Here is a 10,289-nt window from a genome sequence, read left to right on the forward strand (position 1 = left end):
TAGTACATATATTCTGTCTCAGTACATATTAGAATATTGTGATGAAGTTCTTTATTTTCTGTAATGCAATTAAAAAAAAAAAAATGTCATTTTCTCTTCATCATTACAAATCAACTGAATATTTTGCAAGCCTTTTATTTTATTATTATTTTGATTATATGACACAGCACTCAAATATCCTATCTCTAAATAATAGAATATCATGAAAAAGTATACTAGTAGGGTATTAAACAAATCACTTGAATTGTCTAATTAACTCGAAACACCTGCAAGGGTTTTTCCTGAGCCTTGACAAACACTCAGCTTTATAAATTTTTTTTTTTTTGGTCTGAGGAAATATTAAAATTTTATGAGATAGGATTTTAGAGTTTTCTTAAAACTGTAAATAATCATCAGCTATTAAAAAAGAAAAAAGCTTGCATATTTTCAGTTGAGTTGTAATGAACCAGAATGCATGATTTTTTTTTTTTTTTTTTTTTATTACAACAAAAAAAAACTTTATCACATATCACTTCTCAGTCCTGTATATATGTGTATATATATTCTTTATATATATATATATATGTAAATATAAATATATATATATAAATATATATATATATATTACTCCAGCGACATGTTTTTTGGCATTATATATGTACTATACTATATGTATATGGAGTACTATATATAAATATATATATATATATTCTTTATATATATGGAGTAATATATATATATATACTATATTACTCCATATATATATATGTATATATATATATTACTTCATATATAAATATATATATATAAAGAATATATGTATATATTACTCCAGCGACATATTTTTCACACCATTATGTGCGTTCTGTCTTTTCAACAAACGTCCAGCGTTTTTCAAATATCTTTGGATTGGACTCGTCCACCTGCCTCTCAGCCAGGTGTTGAAGTCTTTATCCTTCCTGCTTCAGGATTACGCCGATTACACACAAATAGCATGTGTGGAATGTAAAGATGCTAAAAAATACATCTTTTTGGGGGGTGGAGCTCCGAACGCTGGACGAGAACAGCCGGCAGGAAGTCCCTGAACGAAGCATCTGATGATGTTTCCATCCCTTCGGTTACACTGACTCACTCTCATGGTTCTGGAGACTGAACCCTAAACCTCGTGTTCAGAGGTAATATGATCATAATAATATAAATGTAGGATATTGGGACCTCATTGTGTACCCTATAAGAAGGTTAGTCCCCACAATGAGACTATGTACACATTGTATGACCCCACAGCATCAGTAATATAAACACACACACACACACACACTTCCTAGGCGGACTGCTCTGATGGCTGCTGGCTAATGGGTTAATTTCATTCCACTGCTCTCTGCCATGTGGAGGACAATTAGCCCAGAATGGAGCTGTGAATATTTAATGACATTCACTAGGAGGTACACACAGAGAGAGAGAGAGAGAGAGAGAGAGAGAGAGAGAGAAGGGGGTGAGAGATAGGGAGAGGGGGAGAGAGCTAGAGGTACAGGGAGAGAGAGAAAGAGAGAGAGAGAGGGGGGGGGGGGAGACAGAGGAGGGGAGAGTGAGACCGGTTAGGAGGAGGAGGAGGTAGAATAGGAGGAAGAGGAGGAGGGATGAAGGATGCCGCCGTAGACTTCTTAGCACTGATTCCTCCTCAGAACCGTCTCAGGTTCACGATGCAGAGAAATGTTCAAACACTGTGTGTCTGTTTAGGGTTAAAGAAAAAACTACTACTACTGATAGTACTACTACTACTACTGATAGTACTACTACTACTACTATACTACTACTACTACTATACTACTACTACTATACTACTACTACTACTACCACCACACACACCACCTACAACACTACACCACCACTACCATCACCTACACCACCATACTACCACTATACCACCACCACCACCACCATACCACCACCACCACCACCACCATACCACTACCACCACCACACCACCACCACCACTACCACACCACCACCACAACCACACCACTGCCACCATACCACCACCACCACCATACCACCACCACTATACCACCACCACCACCACACACCACCACACCTACCACTACTACTGCTACTACTTCTACTTCTACTACTGCTACTACTACTACTATACTACTACTATACTACTACTACCACTACTACTCCTACTACTAATACTAATACTAGTTCCACTACTTTTACATATACTTCTACAACTTCTACTTCTACTTCGACTACTTCTAGTTCTACTACTTCTACTTCTAGCCCTTCCTGTGTACTAACTAGTGCAGAAAACTTCTGCCTTTCTTTTTCTCTCCTGACTTATTGAACCGAAATGTTTCTAGTCTTTGACTCGATTAATTATTGGGTTGCTTTCTCATTTATTCACTCGCTCCCTCCCCTCCATCCTTCTCTCCTTCACTAACTCCTACATCTCTGTCACTCCGACTTCCTGGAGCCGAATCTCCCGAACGAAGACAGGTACTTTAAAGTTGAGTACCTGGTTGAGTCTGATCCGTCTCCGTCTCTCTACCGATGTTTCTCTCTGTGGCTGAGGCTCCTCCCACTAACTGCCCGGTCCAATGGTCGTCACGGCAAAACTTTACAGCACTTTTACTCCCAGTTTTAGAGCAGAAGGACCCACCGGGACACGAGTACTTGTACTTGTACTTTGAAGTATCCGTTGACAGATACTGAAGGAACACGACCACCTCACGCAGCCCTTCAAGCGCTCCGAACCAACTTCAATTTCTAATGGGAAGAAAAGAGAGAATGAAGAAATGGAGAGTTGTTTACCTTCTCTTTTTTTTAGGGAACGTAACTTCGGTCACTTGCGGACTCGACGGGGCGATGCGGGTCCACAATTACGGTGAATGCGAGATGGCAGGTGTGCGGACGGACCTCCGATCTGACGGACTCGCGTCTGTTTGTGCCCGCAGGGCGACAAACGTGATGGCCACACCGCGGCCTGTCAATCAAACTCAAACTCCGGCCTCCACCGCCTTCGACACGGAAAGAAGAAGAAAAAACACGGGACGAAGCCCGAAAGCTCTGCGAGACCTTTAATTGGTTAATTGATCCTCATCTGCCAATCAAGCGTTTAAATGATAAATTGAATGGATGACAGCGTTGAGGAGTTCCATCATTGATCATGGGCGAGGGGTGATGAGGGGTTGTTATGGGAATGAGGGCTTGTTATGGCGATAATGGGAGGTGAACAGAGTATTGATTGTTTATTTGACAGCTTTACGTCTCCATGCGGCACTTTTTGCATCAACTAAGTACTTTTTTGACATTTTCTTGTTGGGTTTGGTCTCAATTTCGTTGTCATTTCAAATGGACCCATGAGGTTTTTACAAAAGTACTGAATACCTTGTTGCCTAAACCTAAAAGAAAATGATTTGGAACATTTTTGTTGTGTTCGTCTTAATTTACGATATTAACCGTGAGTTTTAAACTGTTAAAAAACATTAATACCGCAACCGGAGAAAATGCATTTCCCATGAAATGTAACTATGAAGGGTACTTATCAGCTAGCTCCACGTGTCTGAGTGTAACGGATCATAACACATTTATTCATTTCTCTTATGCTAAAATATATACAAACAGCTTTTTTAAATGAACTTGTTTTCTATCCCATATATCATTTAATAATACTTTTACTTTGACTATTTCCGATTTCCTTTGATGACTGAAGAACTTGAGGTGTGCTTCAGAAAAGGAACCTTTCAGGCAGAATATTTAGTTTCAGACCGAGCAGTGAAATTATTCCTTATTTTGTGATTTAATTACGTTTCTTTTAATCTATTGGCTTTTAGAATCCATTATTTAAGGCAAATCAAATCAGGCAATTTGCTTAAATCAGCTTAATTTAATTGTGTTCCACTGAACTCATTGCTCTTGTTTAGGAAAGAAGCATAAAAATGTCATTATAATAAAAGTTGAAATGACCAATGTAAGAGGATTTCTGGGTAATGAAGTCTTTCAGCCATTGACTGGTCCCAACTCCAGTGATCCAACACATTGAATGGTTTTTAATTTAATACCGAAACGACAAAAAACGACTCCAAAACGCACCATAAACATTGATCCGGTCAGCGTTGCGAGTCTCTCGTCCAATCAGTGGATCACGGCGTGGAAAACACTGACGTTGGAAATAAGAACCGGCGCCTTTCTGGGTAAAGCTTTACCTGGAGCCGTGGGAGAGCATATGGCACCCGGGCCAAAGGATCCGCTGAGCACTGAAAGCTATCCTGTTACTCTGTGGTGACACACAACGAGTTGTTGTCACTGACAGCTGCAGCTCATGAATGACACTCTTGTGCCAGGAAAGACGTTGAAGCCAGAACAAACGCGTATGCCTTAAATTAAAGCTCGCGACGGGTAAGAATTAAACAACAAGGGACTTCCCTTATGGCTGAGAAACCAATGCACTGAACTTATGGTGCCAACTATCGTTGTTGCTTACAACATGTATATTGGAAAAAGCCTTATATAAGTATTTTGGAGATCAGCGCAATTGTCTAATATGTCACGGGTCCACAATAAACCGAGCAAATCTACTGGTATAAAGTAGTTTTGTGACAAAATGTGACTGGAGGCAACGGGACAAGATGTTGGCATTGAGCACTCTCTGGTTTCTGGTTGTATGTAGTGACGGGCCGCCCACGATGCCAGGCTGGGTTTCGAAGTGGGTAACAGTCCCTTCTGAAACCCCATCGGCTATCGTCCGGCGATGATTTCGCTCTTTATTGGTTTAAAATGAGCTTGTAAACTGGCTACTTGTGCAACCAGCTGGACGTCTAGCAATCTGGACATCTATGAATCTGGAGGTCTATCAATCTGGAAGTCTATCAATCTGGAGGTCTATCAATCTGGAGGTCTCTCAATCTGGAGGTCTATCAATCTGGAGGTCTCTCAATCTGGAGGTCTATCAATCTGGAGGCCTATCAATCTCAAGGTCTATCAATCAGGACGTCTATCAATCTGGACGTCTATTAATCTGGACGTCTATTAATCTGGACGTCTATCAATCAGGAGGTCTATTAATCTGGGGGTCCATTAATCTGGACGTCTCTCAACTCCAAAGTCTTGCGCCAAATATCCACTGACCACAAGAACCTTGAGAAATATCGATAGACCTTTTCCCCCTGGAAAAGAAAATTGACGAACCGATGGCTGATTATTCTGAGATTGGGATGCGAGGGAAGATCTTGATGGTTTTTGTCAAAGGAAATCTACTTGTTGTGCGTGGTTAACCTCAAAGGAACAGTTTGTATGATTTAAGGGGATCTTAACTAACTTTGCGTTTAATCGGCTAAAACTAAGAATCATTGTGTATCTGTTTGCAGAGAACCTTCACATCTAAATAAGGAGCGGGTTCCTCTTTACAGAGTCCGCCATGTTCCTACAGAAGCCCAGATAGGCCAAACCTAACAAACGTCTCCAGAGCGTGTTGAGAGGGTTGCAGCACGGCCTCTAGATACCACTAATCCTTCCTCGCTGCTTCTTTAAAAGCATTATTGTACTTTCATACATAAAAAAACCAAGACCTTTTAGTGTAAATTATATTGGTTAACACAGTTCGGAAGCAGTTTGAGTAATGGTTTCTCTCGAATTAATATACAAAAAGTCTATCCATCTCTCTAGTCTGTACATTTCTGTAAAAGTCATGATAATAATTGACCTTCCTCTTCATATAAGTATATCTGAAGGTCCCAGGAGAACCTCCTCTTTAAGCAGACCCTGAAAAACAAGAATTCAAATGAATTACTCTCAGCTCACCGACCGGTGTCTCAAACCTTTAGGTCACTGCCAATTTTCGATCACGCACTCTAAGCAGTTTTCTACTCATATTCCCTCGTGTACCTGGATGAAATGAAGAGCGAGAGCATAATGCACCATATTGATATCTGGCATCTTAGAGGCTCGCGGAGCCTCTGACCCGGCCTCGAGTACATCACATCCGCACTCATCGGGTCCCGCCATTCTCCGGTCGGCAAATGCGTTTAGTCACCCGGCTTCTCTGAGCTCTAAGCATCCTTGATCGTAACCTGAGGGTTCAACCGGGTTCACCAACTTCATTTACAGAGGAAATCTACAAAAATTGCCAACGAATAGATTGCATTAATACTGTAGAGTTAGAATACTGTATGTTTATTGTGCTGCTATTCATTCAATTCACATTATTTTATATATCACAATTTACAAATGGGCTTTACAGTCTGTACACATACAACATCCCTGACCTTTGACCTCACATCGGATCAGGAAAAACTCCCAAGAAATAGAAAAAACCCTAATATTACTCATGTTACTCCCAAAAACATGGCGTAAGCTGCATTTTTTACACTCTGAGCAATGAAGGTGCATTGAGTAATACTAAAGAATATATTTGTTCAAAGGTTTGTGTTTATGTATTTAATTGGATTGTATACTACTATAGGTAATCAAGTTGACTTTCTCAGACCTCTAGCTAAGGTCTGAATTACAGTTCTCAACAGATGTCTTCTCGTCTGACTCAAGAAAGGATCAAATAGAATTAAAATCTTTGACTGATCAGAACATTCTCTTGTTGATGTCTGACTGTCTTCATGTTTCTGTCCCTCGAGTACAGGAAGACAACAAGGACGACCTCCCCCGAACATGGAGGAACGACCTGCAACTCACGGGCTCAATCCTGCAGCGCAGATGGTTTGTGACTGGTTGGAGAATCCTGTCCTTCCTTTACTGGAAACCACCAAATACACCTTTAAGACTGTAAAGCTTTCTGGGAATTTTTGTGGCATATTTTATCGTTTTTCTATCTTTGTCGCTCAAAGATTTTTTTCACAAATGTCTCTGTTCTTTGCTCAAATGTAGTACCAAAAAAACCCCATAAAAAAAGCACTATTCCTCATGTGTGTTTGGTTGAAATGAAGTGCACGAGCATAATGCACCATATCGATATCTGGACATGTCAAAACACAACAAATTACCGTCCTGCCATCTTGGAGAGAGAGACTCCCTCAGATTTGATCCATACATCATCTGCACTCTGCGCTCATCAAGCCGTCTCACTCACGGTGGGGGGGCGGGTATTAATGCGTTTTGTTGATTTCAGCATTTCAGAGGCCATTAAGGCGAAAGAGCCGATAGAAAACCTGAACGGAGAGCACAGGACGCTACCGGCCTACCTGGCTGTCTCTATGCGGCGGGCCGTTCACGTTTTGATGGACTGCGGTTTGCATTAGCAGCCGGAGTAGATTCTGTTTCTTAAAACCTGAGTAAGACTGCCAGGAATAAGACACGGCAAGCTTAAAGCTGCTCAAATACTTATATATACACGACCGTTCAAAAGTTTGGGGTCACCCAGACGATGTTGTGTTTTCCATGAAAACTCACACTTTTATTTATCAAATGCAAAATGAATAGCAAAAATAGTCAAGAAATTAACAAGGTTAGAAATAATGATTTTTATTGTAAATATTAATGTTGTTCTTCTTGTGGCTCAAAGGAAGGCCAATTGTATAGCTTCTCTCAGCAGCATAACTGTTTTCAGTTGCGCTCACATAAAAAGGGTTTTCAAGGGGTTTCTACGCCTCCGTTAGTCTTCTAAGGCGATAACACAATGTACCACTAGAACACTGGAGATGGGCCTCTACACACCTCTGTAGAGACTTCATTAAACACCAGAGAATAGTCATTTACACATTAACTATGTAGAGAGTGTATTTATGATTAATTTAATGTTATCTTTATTGAAAAAAACAGAGCTTTGAAAATTAAGGACATTTCTAAGTGACTCTAAACTTTTGGAGTCACTTAGAAATGTCCTTATTTTTCAAAGAAAAACACTCTTTTTTGATGGATCGTGGAGGTCTGGATCGTGGAATATGCCTACTACCAACTTTTCAAACACTCTTTCATATTCATTGATTGTGTTGTTACTGTGTTTTAATTTGTGTATAATGATCCATTCTGTACACATGACATGTATTACACCTGTCCATCCTGGAGAGGGATCCTCCTCTGTTGCTCTCCTGAAGGCTTCTTCACTTTTTTACCCGTGAAGGGTTGTTTGGGAGTTTTTCCTGAGCCGATGTGAGGTTCTGGGACAGGGATGTCTATGTGTACAGATTGTAAAGCACTCTGAGACAAATTTGTAATTTGTGAAAATGGGCTATAACAATAAATTGAATTGAATTGAATTGAATTTTTTCAATGAAGATACGGAGGGTTAGAAAACCCTTGAACACCCTTTTTATGTGAGCGCAGCTGAAAACAGTTATGCTGCTGAGAGAAGCTATAAAACTGGCCTTCCTTTGAGCCACAAGAAGAACAACATTAATATTATATAATTATTTACATATATATATAACATTATATATATAATATAATATAATATGCGTATATATTATTTAATATATATACATACATACATATATGTACTGTATATATATAATATTAGATATATACATAATGTATATATTTATATATAATATACATATATATAGTCTATATATAATATATATATATATATATTAACTGGCAGCAGTTAAAAGCTAAATAGAGTAGAAACATGATTACCTTGGACACCCGCACAGGTGACTCTGGCGTGATGCAACAGACGCCCACATACGGACGCTCACATGTAAATACAATCAAAAAGAGGAGCACAAACTATCGAAGCAAACACACAGACTCACATAGCAACACACACGCAAACGCACACACAAACACACACTGTGGATCCCAGGCGTGTTTACAGACAGACAGACAGAGCGGACAGATGAATAAATGATGTGTGTGATCTATAATGAATGCCTCTTGTTCATTACACATTCTCACATTCAACAGGCCATTCCACACGCCACAACACTCGCCGCCTGGGTCTCTATGTGGCCGACACGCGTATCTTTGAGGGTGGGAATAACCTGATTGGTTCATTTAAACCACGGTGGGCGGAGCCAGATGACGTGTCACATGACTTCAAACCAAGATGTGTCTCCACCAGCATCAACACGATGAGGATGGGAGTTTATAAAACACAATTATAATGGGATTGTTAAAAGTGTGGCCAACTGTAGCTGAGAAGCCTTCCATTGATTAATGCTGTTAGGTTAGCATTTAGCTAACGGAACTTTGCCTTTTGGTCGCAGCCATCTTGTTTTCTTGCAACATGTATGGCTGGCACTAAGTACCCCCCCCCCCCCCCCCCCCTAGTGCTCAGGAGAGATAATGCAACATGAATGCCCTTCAGCATTGGCTTCACCTTCCAGTGGTAAGCAGAATATGTATTTCGGTCATTACAGCAGGAATAACACAAGTTCAGTTTATTTCTCTCGGCCTCGGAGGTGGAGATTAAGTTACAAAAGGTTGAAGATGTTGATAATAGTTGTGGAAATGCATGTCTGCTTAACCCTTGTGTTGCCTTCGGGTCAATTTGACCCGATTCAATGTTTCACCCTCCTGTCACCTTCGGGTCAATATGACCCGATTCAATGTTTAACCCTCTTGTTACCTTTATATTTACAAACATATTTTACCCTTGAGGTCAATATGACCCCAGCTATTAAAATCTCCAGAAAATTATTAGAATTAATATTGTTTTCCAAGTTTAAGTGTGAGGTACTTTATGTTTGTTTGTTGACTCCCGAAAGAACACCGACTTTAAACATTGAATCGGGTCAAATTGACCCGAAGGCGACAGGAGGGTTAAATATTGAATCGGGTCAAAATGACCCGAAGGCAACACAAGGATTAACCACAATCCAGCTTAAAAAATAAATAAATATATACTGGATTTATATCACAAAATATAGCATTGTTGCTACGGGTCAGTTACACCATTTACAATTAATCCCACTTCCAGATTGTTTCGTGTCACCATAAAGTTTCATATCGGCGTCAAATAGCCAAAAACAATGGCCGCCGACTAAGAGTGCAGGTAGATTATCAAATACACCAAATCCCGCCTCGATGTCATCAAATATCAAATATTTCTCCGAATGGATAGTCAATAACAATAAGTTAGAATCTCTTTTTGGGACCACGGTATGAGGGGGGGGGGTTACAGAGCGCCCTGAGGGGGGGGGGGGGGGGCCTTGTGTTGTTTTATAGATGCTGTCATATAAATCCTCTCTTCCTCTCCTCAGTTCTTCCTCCAGGCACCAACACATGATGGATCTGTGTGTGTGAGTGTGTGCGTGTGTACGCGTACTTGTGTGTGTGTGTGTGCATGTTGGTGTGTGTGTGCATATGTGTGTGTACGTGTGTGCGTGTGCGTATGTGTATGTGTGTATGTGTACACATAC

The sequence above is a fragment of the Pseudoliparis swirei genome, chromosome 3 (assembly GCF_029220125.1).
Source record: "Pseudoliparis swirei isolate HS2019 ecotype Mariana Trench chromosome 3, NWPU_hadal_v1, whole genome shotgun sequence".
Lineage (NCBI taxonomy): Eukaryota > Metazoa > Chordata > Actinopteri > Perciformes > Liparidae > Pseudoliparis > Pseudoliparis swirei.